At 39.5% G+C, this 11,683-nt stretch overlaps 1 long non-coding RNA gene across 1 annotated transcript in view; it reads left to right on the top strand.

The window, feature by feature from the left end:
- Positions 1-10,674, top strand: part of LOC127574567 (uncharacterized) — a 54,915-nt gene extending 44,241 nt beyond the window's left edge. Inside the window, exons 4-5 of the long non-coding RNA XR_007956925.1 lie at positions 8,394-8,577; positions 10,262-10,674. This is a non-coding gene — a long non-coding RNA (uncharacterized LOC127574567). The remainder of the gene's footprint in view (positions 1-8,393; positions 8,578-10,261) is intronic.
- Positions 10,675-11,683: the final 1,009 nt, after the last annotated feature.

The following is an 11,683-nucleotide window of genomic DNA, read 5'->3' on the forward strand; positions in this document are numbered from 1 at the left end:
GCAAGACTCCCCAAATAGGTTGCTGGGGAATGGAGTCAAAGACAGAGTCACAGTTGAGGAGATTTTTGAAGTGTTTCTTCCAGTGGGCTTTGACCACCTCTCGTCCCTGATGAGTTTGCTGCATTCTTAGATCTTAGTGTGATGTAGCCTTGGGTGTTTGGGCAATTGATGGTTCATAGCAGCACCAAAGAACCCATGCGTGTCATGGCAAATACTGAGTTATATACTCAGCATTCTCACAATAAGAACCATTAAGATATTAAGCTTTGTTATTGAGATGCAAATGAGATTTTGATGGTATATTAGGACATAATGATGCTCAATAATTTCTCTGGCCCTGAAAGGCTGATTTTTGTTTTGCATGTGGATTGTCATTTTCCCAGATAACATTTAATAATGCTATGTTTTTAAAGGGATAAAACTTAAACTATAAATCGTGATATTTCAGTTTGACTACATACATACCACAATGTTTAAACATATTACAGAAAATGAAATAGTTCATGCTTTTACTTACTAATTTCTTGGGGTCTAATTGGGTGCTTAGTTTGCAAGATGACATCTGTTATTGGATGTCACAGAACCTTTACAGAGGGTTTCGAACTCAAAAATGCTTTAGGATTGGGGAAATCTATGCCAAATACCCATTTAATGTTAGTGGGAAGTTTTATTCATTGTTGGTGCCTGGAAACATGAGATCATGATTTTTGGACAGGAGAGCAAGAGATTGTGGTCTCATGCATAAGAGTTATATTTCATTGACAGTAGTAATTCTTCAACAGCTTTACATAGCCCTGAACAATACAAATGACTTAACTGAACAAAATTTACCATTTATGACTGCTTTCCTGAACATCTTCAGTTGAGTCAGGAGGTGATTGGGACCCACTGCCACCTAAAGTGGATTTGGAAAAGATAGAAAGCACAAAAACAAGTTTTGTAACAATTGGTTGAAAATGTTTACAAAATATTGTGCTGCATTAGAATTGAGTACTGTTTTAATTACCTGTTTAATTTGCACCAAAAGCAGTTCAAACTGGATTTTTTAAACTGTGCCAGCTACCATAGAGATGTATTAAGATGCAATTTTAATTAAAGAAGATGTAATTATGAATCATAGACCCATAGAATCATAGAACAGTACAGCACAATACAGGCCCTTCAGCCCACAATGCTGTGCCGACCTTTAAACCTCGCCTACGACTATCTAACCCCTTCCTCCCACATATCCCTCTATTTTAAATTCTTCCATATGCTCATCTAACAATCTCTTGAACTCGACCAATGTACCTGCCTCCAGCACTACCCCAGGCAGCGCATTCCATGCCCCAACCACTCTCTGGGTGAAAAACCTCCTTCTGATATCTCCCTTGAACTTCCCACCCATTACTTTAAAGCCATGCCCTCTTGTATTGAGCTTTGGTGCCCTGGGAAAGAGGCGCTGGCTGTCTACTCTATCTATTCCTCTTAATATTTTGTATACTTGTATCATGTCACCCCTCATCCTCCTTCTCTCCAAAGAGTAAAGCCCTAGCTCCCTTAGTCTCTCCTCATAATGCAGACTCTCCAAACCAGGCAGCATCCTGGTAAATCTCCTCTGCACCCTTTCCAACGCTTCCACATCCTTCCTATAATGAGGTGACCAGAACTGGACACAGTACTCCAAGTGTGGTCTAACCAGAGTTTTGTAGAGCTGCATCATTACCTCGCGGCTCTTAAACTCAATCCCATGATTTATGAATGCTAACATCCCATAAGCTTTCTTAACTATACTATCCACCTGTGAGGCAACTTTCAGGGATCTGTGGATATGAACCCCCAGATCCCTCTGCTCCTCCACACTACCCAGAATCCTGCCATTAACTTTGTACTCTGCCTTGGAGTTTGTCCTTCCAAAGTGTACCACCTCACACTTCTCTGGATTGAACTCCACCTGCCACTTCTCAGCCCAGCTCTGCATCCTATCAATGTCCCTCTGCAATCTTCGACAATCCTCCACACTATCCACAACACCACCAACCTTTGTGTCGTCTACAAACTTGCCAACCCACCCTTCTACCCCCTCATCCAAGTCATTAATAAAAATCACAAAAAGCAGAGGTCCCAGAACCAGTCCTTGTGGGACACCGCTAGTCACAGCCCTCCAATCTGAATGCAATCCCTCCACCACAACCCTCTCCTTTCTACAGGCAAGCCAATTCTGAATCCACATGGCCAAGCTTCCCTGGATCCTATGCCCTCTGACCTTCTGTAGAAGCCTACCATGTGGAACCTTGTCAAATGCCTTACTAAAATCCACGTAGACCACATCTACTGCACTACCCTCATCAATCTGCCTGGTCACCTCTTCAAAGAACCCTATCAGGCTTGTGAGACATGATCTGCCCTTCACAAAGCCATGCTGGCTGTCCCTGATCAGACCATGATTCTCTAAATGCTCATAGATCCTATCTCTAAGAATCCTTTCCAACAGCTTGCCCACCACAGACGTAAGGCTCACTGGTCTATAATCCCCTGGACTATCCCTACTACCTTTTTTGAATAAGGGGACAACATTTGCCCCTACTACCTTTTTTGAATAAGGGGATAACATGTTACATCTGATGAAAGTTATAGATATAATTGCTTGTAATTTCTGTAGATTACCCCAATCGTCCACTGTAACTTTGGTAAAGGCCCTGGAGAAACAGCAGGTATATCCACTTCCACACTTTCTCCTGGATTACTGCCAGAGAAATGGTGGAAAATTGGGAGAACTCCCAGGGAAATTCCAGGTGAAACTTATTCATAGTGGCGCCAACGCAACTCTATTAAAAACAACAACCCTGACATTCATGAAGGACCTTTCAATCTCCAGTTGTAATATAGGGATGTGAATAGAGCGCAAGGAAAATGGTGAAGTAGCCATTTCCAGCTATTTATTCCATTCCCTCAAGTGACTGCCAGTGACCAGTCAAAAATGACAAAGGAGGATTGGGCAGCCGCTTGAATATGCAGCAAATATATTTGTTGGTGATCAGACAAAAATAAAGGAAAACGTGTAATGAGGACTGTTAGTTAATAAATTCAAAACTATGTGTATAGTGAAAGCTGTTCCTGAAAAGAAAGAGAGCAGTTTGTGTAATGAGAGCTACTGTTGAATAGACAGCAACATGTACGAGCTGTGACTGAGTGAACAGAATGGAACAAAGACCCAGAATTTCCTGTGGTGAGATAATTAGGGCTCATTGCTTATGCTATGCTCAGTGGCTTCCAAAAGGGATTCTAGCTGAAAAGATGGAGCTCACGAGTGCCAAAGAAGAAACTTTGGTAATGCTGTAGCAGCAGGAGTTTAAGGGAGGGATAATAAAGGGTGAAAAGATCCAAACCAATGAAAGATCCAAACCAAGATCTAATAGAAGCCTCAATGGATGCCAGAAGCAATTTTAGACATCATTAAGGATATTTGAGGAAAAAACGAAACTCACGGTCCTCTGCCTCCACTGGGGCATCTCAGTTGTGTGAAGCCCTGATAATACAGGAGGAGAAATGGAAAACTGGTGTACAGGAAAGGAGAGCCCAATAGAAATCCTGGCAGCTATTGCAGGAATGGAATTAGCAATCAGGATTGTCAATGGTGGTGACCTCACTGGCATATTTTATCACCATTTCTACTGTAGAACTACTTGAAGGTCGCCCCCTCCCCCCGCAACTCAAGACCACACTGACTTCACTCTGTTAATGTGAATGCTGTTATCCTTGTGTCCTGTTCTGTATAGCCACTGTCAATTCCCAGAGGTGTTAATTTAGCAATGCTAGTAATCTGCTGGAGGACTGTTTGCAGGACCACTGATACCTAGCAACCTTTGAACACCAATTTTGCAGGTAATGTTGCTCAACAGTTTAAGCTTCCAGAAACAGAAAGTGCTTCTTTTCACACTTCCCTAATTCTGATGAAGGAGCATTGACCTGCCATTACTCTCTCCACAGAATGTTGCACAACCTGCTGAGTATCTCCAGCACTTTCTATTTGTATTTGAGCTTGTACAACTTCAATCTCAACTTCACTGCAGTAAGTAGACTTTTTGGGGAAGCCATTGTGTTGCAATAGAAACTAATCAGAAAGTGCAGGGAACATTCAGCAAGTTAGGCAGCTTCTGTGGAAAGAGAAAGTGTTAACATTTCAGGTACGAGACCTTTGTCAGAACTGAAAGGAGAGGTACCAGTTTTCAGTAGCAGAGAAGCTGGAAGAGGGCTAAGTAGAACAAAAGGAATATCTCTGATAGGGTGAGACCAAATCAGTTGATGTCGTAGTTCAAAACGGATTGTGCTCTTTGTCTGTGTTACATGCTGCTAGTGGGACAGGCTCGGCAGGCCAGGTTAAACTAATGGGAAGAGAAAAACTGAGCCAAAAATCACAGATGGATGACTGGCAGAAAGTGTCAGGAAACTGGAAGCTCAGGGTCACTCCTGTAACAGAAGGGAGTCTGCCACATTAATTCTCCATCCGATTCCCACTCTAGCCTATGTGTCTGTGGTCTCCTGCTCTGTTACAATGAGGCACATGCACACTCAAGGAACAATACCTCATCTTCCACCTGGGCACATTGCAGCCTCTGGACTCAATATTGAATTCACAAGAGAAACTGCAGATGCTGGAATCTGGAGCAACACACAAAGCACTGGAGGAACTCAGCAGATCAGGCAGCGTCTATTAGAGGGAAATGGACAGTCGACGTTTCGGGTCGAGACCCTTCATCCAGACTGGATGCATTAGGTGCGTTAGGAGCAGTCCAGATGAAGGATTCAACCCAAAATGTCAACTGTCCATTTCCCTCCATAGATGCTGCCTGACCTCTTGAGTTCCTCCAGTGCTTTGTGTGTCGCTCAATATTGAATTCTCCAACTTTAGGTAGTTCACTCTTTGTTTCTGCCTGTCAAGCATCTGTGATTTGGCTCAGCTTTTCACCCTCCATTAGTACAGTCTGGCCTGCTGGGCATGTCCCATGGCCCTGGTATTAGCAACACATAACATACAAGGAAGCAATAATGTGCTTCTAACTGTCACATTAACCCACTTAGTTTCACTCTATCAGAGATTTCCCTTTGCTCTACCCATCCCTCCCCTCCTTCTCTTTACATGAAAACTAACTTGTCTTCTCTCTTTCCCAGTTCTGACAAAGCACCTCAAACCTGAAACATTAAATCTCCTCTTTCCACAGATGCTGCCTGACCTGCTGAATGTTTCTAGCATTTTCTGTTTTTAATTCAGACTTCCCTTCATTTGCTGTTTTTTTGACACGAGTTCATCAGCAATTGGTTACTGAATTACGGCAGACTCTACAAGTGTTCTGATGGAGTTGGCAACCCCATGCTAGATAGTCCAGCACAAAATTAAATGCTTCGTTGGTGCCAGATATTAATCATAGACTGTCCTGCTCCTAATGCACCAAAGTACTGCATGTAACTAAAGCTGATCCCATCAAGTCTTCAGTAGAGTCCTCTGCAGCAGAATTTGGTTGCACTCTTGCTCTTTCATGAACTGTTATTCCTGCCCCCCTTTGGCTGCTACACACTTGAGTCCAGTCTCTCACCCATGTAGATGTGCCTCCTATGAAACCCCTAAGATATGCACAATGCCAATTTCTGTGCCAGTATCTGTGAGTGTGAAATTAAGTGACAGTCTTCATCATCCCTCTTTTCATGGTGTTACCCCATTGCCTGACTAGACTGCACTTCCTGGGCACCTTAAATGGCCAAGAATAAGGAAGGGAGGAAAGTCAGAGGTAGAGATATTCTGATGTGGAGAAAATGTAGTCCTCTGAGTCTGATTAGGAACATGAGAAATAGGGGAAAATAGCAGGAGCAGGCCACACAGTCTCCCAAACCTGCTTTCCTATTCAACGAGATCATGTCCAGTCTCCCTCAACTCCACCTGATCCCCTTATGCCTCAATTCCCCTGGATTCCAAAATGTATTAATCTCCACCTTGAACATACACAATGGTTAAGCATCCTCAGCTTTCCAAGTGGGCAGAAACTTCCAAAGATTCCCAACTCTAGAGATTAAGAATGTTACTCTGGAATTCAGTCCTAAATTCTGGCCAAGTCTGTCCAGCCAGAGGAAACATCAGTCCTGCCCTTCAAAATCTTTAATGCTTCAATTAGATCATCACCAATTCCCTCAAATTCTCTGGTATGTCAATTTGTTTTTCTTCAATCTTTCCTTCTAGGACAGCCCTCATCCCAGATACTCTCCAGGAAGATACCTGTTTGATTGGTGCTCTATTTACCACCCAAAACATTCTCCTCCTTCTTCACCACAGTGGCTGGAAAATGTGTCATCTACCAACTGCATAGCAGTCAATTGGCTGGATTACTTGCACAGCATCTCCTATACACATAATCACTACCAGCAAGGAGGACAAAGGAACTTAGTGAATAGGAACACCACTACTCATAGGTCCCTGTCCAAATGACACACTTTCCTAATGTGGAAATATACCTCTGGTCCTTCATCATCACTGGACCTAAATCCTGGAACTCCCAATCAACATTGTGGGTTTACCTTCACCAGAAGGTCTGCAGCCCCTCATGATGGTCACCCATCACCACCTTCTCAAGAGCCTTTAAGAATGGCCAATAATTACTCACCTTATTGGCTTTGCCCAAATCCCTTATGGTGAAGAAAAAAATGCCTGCATGTTTTCTATGGTTCATGTGCAAGGACACCTAAATCTCTCTGATCTGCAACATTTAAAAGTTGCTGTTGACTTAAAAGATACTCTGTTTTTCTATTCTTCTCAGCTAAGTGAATAGCCTTACAATTTCTCACTTTATACGCTCTTTGCCACATTCCTGATCACCCACTTAACCCATCTATATCCCCTTGCAGCCTCATTGCATCCTTGTCACAGCTCACTATCCCATCTAATAACTGAAATGCATTTTCTTGCATAACATTGTTCCTAATTGTTGTAACTTATTACCAGATCCAACATGTTTGAGGATGTCATTGATCAAATCTTGTGTTCTCCGTAACTCATTCATCAGAGTCAAAGTTGTATTTTCCTGCTGTTGGTAAATGTCTGAAACCTTCAACCGTAGCTTTTCCATCTCTTCCTGTATTTCTGTACTTGATGAAATGCTTCTGAAAAAAGAAGAAAATAGATGCTAAGTCTCCTTAACTTCCTGTGCTACAACCAACAAACCTGATTTTCAAGAATGCACCATAATGTAAATGAGGCTTTGTATGTTAATGAGGTATTGTAAATAGCAAGCAAATAAGATGGTCTAGTCTGATGTACAGAGAGGAGTATAAAGTAAATGAGGGGGTGAATATAAATTAAGATTGCCTTAAAGTGCTGTAATTTAAATGAGGTGCTGAATTGTTAATAGGGTAGCACAATGCAAATTAGGTTGCGCAATAGTAATGAAGCACTAGAGCAACACACAAAATGCTGGAGGAACTCAGCGGACTGGATCCAGTCTGGATGAAGGATCTCGACCAGAAATGTTGACTGTCCACTTCCCTCCAATAGGTGCTGCTTGACCCGCTGAGTTCCTCCAGCATTTTGTGTGTTGCTCTAGATTTCCGGCATCTGCAGTCTTTCTTGTGTCTCCATTAATGAAGCACTATATTGTTAGTGTGATGATGTCATGTATATGTAACATGGTGGCATTAAGAGACAGTGTGATGTAGATGAAGCAGTGTTTTGGACATGTAAGCATAGTATTTCTCCTGCTGAGCACTGTTGCTTTTCACCTCTGCTTTGTTAGACACTTGCTTTCAATGAAGGCTATCAATATTGTCTGCAATCACTGACATAATGTTCTTTCCAAATTTTGGGGAAAGCTTTGCTGACTGGAAACAATATTAACTCCCTCCTCATTACAAGTGGGAGAGACTAGAGGATGGGTAGAGAAATTTAAATATGGGGATTGTATCCCCAAGATTAAATATACACTCATCTGCTGTCCTTACATTGCAGATATTGGTCACTTGAAGCAAGATAATTAACACATTACATTGTCACAGACCAACAACTTAAATAGAAGCAGGAATAAATCACAAGTTTCATCAAGCATGGTCCATTCAATAAGATCCTGGCTGATTTTGCAACAGCTGATTTCTTATCTGATCCCTATATCCATCCAATAAGCTTCAAGTGTTCAAAAATATATCTTCAAGGCCTTGAACATACTCACTCTCCGAATATCCAAAGGGCTCCAAAGGAAGACAGTTCCATAAATTTATATTCCTCTTGGTTAGAAAAAAAGGTAATGGAAAATCTGATTAAAATTCACTACAGTACTAAAACATATGTTTTTTTAGAAATCCAAAAACCCAACAATGAAATGGAGATGGAAGCCCCTGGCTCCATGAGTTAAAATGAGTTTCATGATTCCTTGCAGATTGGGAAGTGTGGGACTGCTCCCCTCCACATCTAAAAGACACAAGAGACTGCAGAAACTGGAATCTGAAGCAACACACAAGATGCTGAAGGAACTCAGCAAGTCAGACAGCATCCATGGAGGGAAATGGACAGTCAACATTTTGGGGTGAGACCCTTCATCTGGATTCAAAAGATCCAAAAAGGTATTCACTTATGTTTTTGTTTCTGGGTGTATGGTTGGGGTTGTTGGGAGGTGGTGATTGTGCTGTAAGTTAGGGAAAGTAAAAGCAGTTTCTGATCAACAGCAAACACCAGGATGTTGATTGTGATGGCCACATCATTTGATTGTTAAGGGGAGGTGATTACAGTTTCCCTTCTTGGAGATGTCATATCTATGTGTAAGATGTACCAATTTAAAAATTTCATTCCAAGTTTCCTCAGAAATTGAAACCTGCAAGTCTTATTCCCAAGCATTTTTAATTTTATGTAAAGGAGCCTTACTCATTCCTAATAACCTGCCATAAATATTAGATATTGAGCCATCATAAAAAGGCTTCAAATTAAAAATTACATCTAGTAAGTTCTTATCAGGACTCATAGGAAATGAGTGTAATTGAGATCGGAGAAAGTCTCTAATTTGTAAATATCAAAAAAATGAGTTTTAGGTAAACTGTATTTAGTTGACAATTGTTCAAACGAAGAAAGATTTCCTCCAACAAACAGATCCTGAAAACAAGTAATACCCAATTTGTCCCACTCTTTAAAAACTACATCAGTCATAGAAGGTTTAAAAAAACAGTTAGAAAAATTGGGACTAGACAAAGAAAATCTCGATAAGCCAAAATATTTTCTAAATTGTAACCAAATCCTCAAAGCATATTTAACTACCAGATTATCAGTTAGTTTATTTAATGATAAAGGAAGTGAAGAGCCAAGCAAAGAAATAATAACTTTTTTTTGACAGAAGTAGCTTCCAAAGAAACCCATACTGGACAAACCTCATGTTTAATGTAATGTAACCAAAACGTAAGATTTCGTATATTGACTGCCCAGTAATAGAACCTAAAATTCGGTAAGGATCATATTTCGTTTTAATTTAATTCGCCTTTTATATAGAGCAGGATCTGGATCCAAGGCATATTTTTGGTCTAATAGTTTCAACTGATTAGCTAAATCAACTCTCTCTCTGTTAGCTTTTTTCTTAACGCTTGCCGTATAAGAAATAATTTGTTCTCTAATAAAAGCTTTAAAAGCATCCCATATAATAAGGCTAGAGTCTCTTCCAGCGTATTCTCTTTAAAAAGAATAATTTGTTTCTCTAAAAATTTTTAGAAGTATTTATCAGATAACAAAGTTAGATTAAAATGCCAAAATCTGTTTGTTTGAGGGAATCTGGGAAGATTTAAAGATAAAAACACAGGAGCATGATCTGGAAGAGCAATCTCTTTATATTCACAGGATCAAACTGATGGAATCATTTGATGATCAATAAAAAATAATCAATCCTGGAATATGTATGGTGAACATGAGAGAAAAACTTGGAATGAAATTTTTTAATTGGTCAATACTTCATCATTATGCGCCCGTCACTCTCTCCTTCAATTTAAAGTGGTCCATAGAGCTCACTTGTCCAAAGACAAGCTATCCCGTTTTTATTTGGATATATCTCCTTATTGTGATAAATGCAATAACGGAGAGGCTTCTTTAATTCACATGTTTTGAACATGTCAGAGTCTTAAAAAAATAAGGTGTTTCAAACTTTTTCTGTGCTTTTTAAAATAAATTTTAAACTTAATCCTTTGACTGCATTATTTGGGATTGTTGGAGAAAAAGATATAACTTTGGAGACTTCTGATCGACACATTTTGGCTTTTATTTCTCTTATAGCCAGGAGGGCTGTGTTGCTTAAATGGAAGGAAGTTACTCCGCTTTCTCATACTCAATGGTTACGGGATGTTATGTCATACCTAAATTTAGAGAAGATCCGTCGTTCAATTTCTGAATCTAACTTAGACTTTCAAACACCATGGGGACCTTTTTTGAACTATTTTCAAAACCTTTGATCTGGTGGCTAAAGTACAGATATTGGCTGACATCATTACGTGTCAAAGATTTTTTCCTTGTCCTTTTTTTACTAAACAGCTTCAGTCTTGGTAGTGGGTTTAGATTTTTTTATAATAAAATTATTCCAATTTATTCGTTATTAATTAATTATCATTTTTGATTGCTAATATACAGTATTGTGATTTCAAGTATGATTTAACACAATGTATTTAGTAGTATTTTTATCTTCTTTTCGATTCATGTACTATGTATTTTCTTTGTGGAATTAATAAAAATATTGTAAAAAAAAGATGTACCAAAATAAAACTGGTCGGTTTGCCATTTTAATCTAATGAAGAGTGACTGACAGCATAAATTAATGGTTTAAACGTATTATATTAAGATATTTAAATGGGAGGTCTTGCTTATAATATTCTAACATTTGAATAACATACTGACGATGTTGGATACATTTAATTTAGACAGTAATGCAAGAGGTAACTTGGTTGTATCAGTTATTGGAATATAAAACAAAATTATAACAGTTTATGCACATATTATATTAGCTTGACATTTGGAAAAGGAAATAAAGCACTAATAATGAAACCAAAAGTTATACTCCAGAGGCTGAAAGCAGATTAGAGTAGAGAAAAACAGTTCTGCTTGGATATAATTTCAATATGGTATCAACTGTGGCTCAGTTGGTGGCTCTTGCCTCTGAGTCAGAAGGTTGTAGGTTCAAATCACATTCCAGATTCTTGAACAAAACAACCGAACTGATACTCATAATGCAAATGCTGGAAATCTGGAAAATAAAACAAATTAGTGCTCAAAAAACTCAGCAGTTCAGGCAGAACTGATGATGCATCCTGGAGCTGATGGGGATTGTATCCCCAAGATGGATCCTTAACTGTTTCTCTTTCCATAGATGCTATCTGACTTGCTGAGATTTTGCAGCATTTTCTGCTTTTACTTACAATGCAATACTGCCACACAAATGGACTTTTTTTTCTTTTTTTTAGCTGTTAAACCATGAACTGACTAAATAGGTTGCTAAGTAGAGTTTCCAGTTGTATTTTCATTGCTGTTTTAATGTTCATGTGACTAATAAAACCATCTAATCTTATCTTAAGCCCATTTTCAGCTACTTTCATAAATCTGCATCATGTTCCTATTCTTGGAAACGTCAGGGAACATAAGTTATAGGCACAAAGAATAAACTATTACATCCAAAGCTCTGGTTAGTTTTATGTTTGTGATTTTGTA

Source organism: Pristis pectinata, chromosome 9 (genome assembly GCF_009764475.1).
Source record: "Pristis pectinata isolate sPriPec2 chromosome 9, sPriPec2.1.pri, whole genome shotgun sequence".
NCBI lineage: Eukaryota > Metazoa > Chordata > Chondrichthyes > Rhinopristiformes > Pristidae > Pristis > Pristis pectinata.